Consider the following 4,589-nt stretch of genomic DNA (forward strand, 5'->3'; position numbering starts at 1 on the left):
GTTTTCTTCATCTTGGTGTGTCCCACTTGTGGATGCTTCCGTATCAACTCTTGGTTCACCTTGTCGTGAAGTAGAAGCTTCCACTTGGACGGACGAGGTACTCTCCTTCACCTTCGTTGGACGGACCTTGCCAATAGACAAGTCTTGGATTGCTTCCGAAGGATCTTTGTCTCCTACATCAATTGGCAATTTCTCTACTTGCGAGTCGTTAGATTCATCAAACTTCACATCTACCGTCTCTTCAACCTTTCGGGTGAAATTGTTGTAGACACCGTAAGTGTGAGAGTTTGAGCCATAACTTAGTAGGAAACCTTCATGAGACTTAGGAGCAAATTTAGAACGACGATGCTTATCAAGAATGTAGCACTTTGAGCCGAATACTCGAAAGTATCCAACATGGGGTTTGTTACCGGTGAGGAGCTCGTATGCCGTCTTGCCGAGTAGCTTGTGAAGATACAAGCGATTTGTTGCATGACAAGTTGTCTCAACCGCTTCTGCCCAAAAGTGCTTCGCCGTCTTGTACTCATCAAGCATCGTTCTTGCCATTTCGATGAGCGTCCGGTTCTTCCTCTCAACAACTCCATTTTGTTGAGGTGTGTACGTAGCCGAGAACTCATGTGAAATCCCTTGTTCGTCAAGAAAGGTGTCCACATTTGCGTTCTTGAACTCCGTTCCGTTGTCGCTGCGAACCTTCTTGATCTTCACTTCAAATTGGTTTTGGGCCTTCCTAGCGAAGTTTTTGAAGATCTTTTGGACCTGCGATTTATCATCGAGAAAGAACACCCACGTAAATCTGGAAAAATCATCAACTATACCTAGACCAAAAGAATTTCCACCGAGACTCTTCTAAGAGTTGGGACCAAAGAGATCCATGTGAAGTAGCTCGAGTGGCCTCTTCGTGGTCATAATGTTCTTCACGGGATGCCTTCCTCCAACCTGTTTACCTGCTTGAGAAGCACTTCAAAGTCTACCTTATCAAATATGACATCATTAACTCCAAGGATATGATTCCCCTTAATAAGCTTGTCAAGGTTTCGCATACCAACATGACCTAATCGTCTATGCCATAACCAGCCTTTTGAGGATTTAGCAATGAAGCAAGTTTTAGGTTGAGCCTTTTTAGTGAAATCAACAATGTATAGATCACCTCTACGCACACCAGTAAAGACCATTTTATGATTATCTCGACGAAACACTTGGCATTCTACTTCAGTAAATAGAACATTGAAACCGAAATCAGCAAGCACTACTAGGAAAAGGGCTATAGATAGGACTGATTCTAATGGCGCACCAGGCAAGTAGTGCGCCACTACTATATACTAATGGCGCACCGGTTGCTCGTCCGCCATTTGTGTGGAAGACACTAATGGCGCACCGTGCTCACAGTGTGCCACTACTATTGATTTTTTCCCCATTTTTCCATACAAACTAATGGCGCATGGACGGCAAAGTGCGCCATTACTAGTTGGAACTAGTAATGGTGCACGACCAATATAGTGCGCCATTAGTATATATATATTTTTTACTTTTTTGCAAACCTACTAATGGCGCACTATGCCAAAGTGCGCCATTACTAGTTTAAACTAGTAATGGCGCACTTTTCCACAGTGCGCCATTAGTATACATATGTTTTTTTACTTTTCTGCAAAAAGTACTAATGGCGCAGCACCTGCCGGTGCGCCATTAGTAACCAGGGTTACTAATGGCGCATTTTGTGGTGGTGCGCCATTAGTAACCTAGGACGAACAAGATATTTTGGACAGCCCACCTACCCACTCACTTTCCCCACTTCATTCTCTCCACCTCCTCCTCCAAGCTTGTCTCGGCTGCCTCCTCCTCCTCACCTCATTTCCACCATAGATTCATCAAAATTAAGTGGTGAAATCACCTTTTTTTGATAGGTAAGTAAGAGGAAAGCTATCTTCATGATGTAGATCTACTTTTTTTCTCCCTAGCTCGCTCCAACAACGTGCACACGCACTTTTTGTGGCCTAGCTAGATCTATGTATGTTTGTGGTGTTGCTTGTGTTTGTGGTGTTGCATATATGTTTGTGTTTGCCAATATTTTGCTGGAATGTTGATTCATTTCCGTTTCGGTGAGAATTTTGGCACTATGCATTCTTTTTGGTCCTATTTTTAGGGAAGGTCATGCAAAAAATTTTCTTGGTTCTAAAATATCGTTTTGCTCTACCCCGCAGGCGACCATGGTCCACATGATGACCGAAGGCATCGTGAATAGGTTTTTGAGCTCCGCGAAGGCCGAGATGCTTCAAAAGAACGAGACGGAGATAAGATGTCCGTGTTGAAGATGCAAGCTGAAGAGCCTTATTGCGGACCCGGATTCCGGGCAGGTGCGGGACCACCTGCTCTTGCGTGGTTTCATGGATGGCTATCAGTGGCAAGGTGATGAAGATGACTATGAAGTCGTCCATGGGGGTCGGGCAAGAAATGAGGAAGGGCAACAAGACAACCACCGCGGCGAGGGCGGACGAGAAGACGAAGAATCTCTAGGACATGATCACGACGGTGATGATGTACACAATCATCATGTAGAAGATGTCGTACATGATGATGAGGAAGATCAAGACGAAGGGCATGATCATGAAGATAAAGATGCCGGAGCAGACGACGATGGAGGCTGGGTGCAGGACCCTCATATTCAAGAGCTGCTTCGCAAGCAGACGGATAACGCAAGAGCTGCCGCCCGAGAGAAAGCCAAGCTGGATCAACTGGAGATAGACGCGGTTACTCCATTGTATGAAGGATGTAGGCCCGAGGATACCCGCCTGAAAGTAACGCTCATGACTCTGGAGATGAAGGTAAAACACAAAATGACCGACGCATGCTTCGACGAGAACATGTCATTCTGGCACGAACGTCTTCCCAAGGGGAACAAGTGCCCGACCAGTTTCGAGGAGGCGAAGAAAATCGTGTGTCCTTTGGATTTACCGCACGTGAAATACCATGTGTGCATGAACAATTGCATAATTTATCGGGACGAGCACGCGGAGTCTACCATATGTCCGGTGTGCGGCGTCACTCGATACAAGAAGAGGAAGAAAGCTCCTCGAAAATTGGTGTGGTACTTTCCGATCACTCCTCGTCTGCAGTGGTATTTCGCGGACCCTAAGGTAGCAAAGCTCCTGCGTTGGCACGCGGATAGGGAGGAGAAGAAGCGGGAAGATGACGGAAATGATCCAGAGATAAATAAAAAAGACAAGATGCTGAGTCACCCTAAGGATGCGAGCCAGTGGCAAGCGTTGAACTTCGAATACCCAGAATTTGGGAAGGATCCAAGGAACATCATGCTGGGCGCGAGCACCGATGGAGTCAATCCGTTTGGCAGCCAGAGAAGCACACATAGCACCTGGCCTGTGTTTGTGTGGATGTACAACCTTCCCCCCTGGTTGTGCATGAAGAGGAAGTACATTCACATGAGTATGCTAATTGAAGGGCCGAAACAACCAGGGAACGACATCAATCTGTATCTGGGGCTGCTGAAGGAGGAACTAGACACGCCGTGGAAAACGCCAGCCAATACGTGGGACGCCACAGAGAAAGAATATTTCCCTATGAGAGCCGCACTGCTCACGATGGTGCACGACTATCTTGGTTACGGATATCTCGCGGGGCAGGTAGTCCACGGATTTTCTGGATGCGTAAGGTGCATGGATGACACAACGTATCGCCAGCTAGATAGAGATCCCGGGTCTTCGAAAACCGTTTTCATGGGACATCGAAGGTGGCTTCGCGACGATGACCCGTGGAGGAAACACAAGGATCTGTTCGATGGTGAAACCGAACCCCGAAAACGCCCGTGTACGAGGAGCGGCGAGGAAATAGACGAGCTGTTGAAAAATTGGAAAGTCTGCCCACTGCCGGGAAAGAAGCAAAAGGCACCAGAGCCGGGAAAGAAGCGAAAGGCGCCAGAGCTGCTGCTGAAGGTATGGAAAACGAGTCTGTTTTCTGGGACTTGCCGTACTGGAAGATCCACCGTGTGCCTCACAGCCTTGATGTCATGCATATCATGAAGAACGTGTGCGAGAGTCTGCTTGGTACCCTGCTCAACATGCCAGAGAGGACCAAAGATGGGCCGAAAGCAAGGGCAGACTTGAAATCAATGGGCATCAGGCAGGAGCTTCACGCTAATGATGATGATGATGATGATGATGATAATGATGATGATGAGGCGAAGCAGGACACAGAAAGTCGTCGCAAAGGCAAAAAGGCCAAGAAGACCGGAAATGACTACCCTCCCGCGTGCTTCACTCTAAGTCAGGAGGAGATCGAGCAGTTTTTCACCTGCCTCCTGGGAGTAAAACTTCCTTACGGTTATGCGGGGAAGATAAGCAGATACCTAGACCCAGCGAAGCAGAAGTTCAGCGGGATGAAGTCTCACGACTGTCACGTGCTGATGACACAGACACTTCCAGTTGCAATCCGTGGGATCACGGACGCGCACGTCCGTGAAACGCTATTTGGCCTATGCAACTTTTTCGACGTCATCTCTCGGAAGTCGATTGGCGTGATACTATGCGAGCTTGAGATGTACTTCCCGCCCGCATTCTTCGACGTTATGGTGCATGTGC

This window comes from Triticum aestivum, chromosome 7B (assembly GCF_018294505.1).
Source record: "Triticum aestivum cultivar Chinese Spring chromosome 7B, IWGSC CS RefSeq v2.1, whole genome shotgun sequence".
Taxonomy (NCBI): domain Eukaryota; kingdom Viridiplantae; phylum Streptophyta; class Magnoliopsida; order Poales; family Poaceae; genus Triticum; species Triticum aestivum.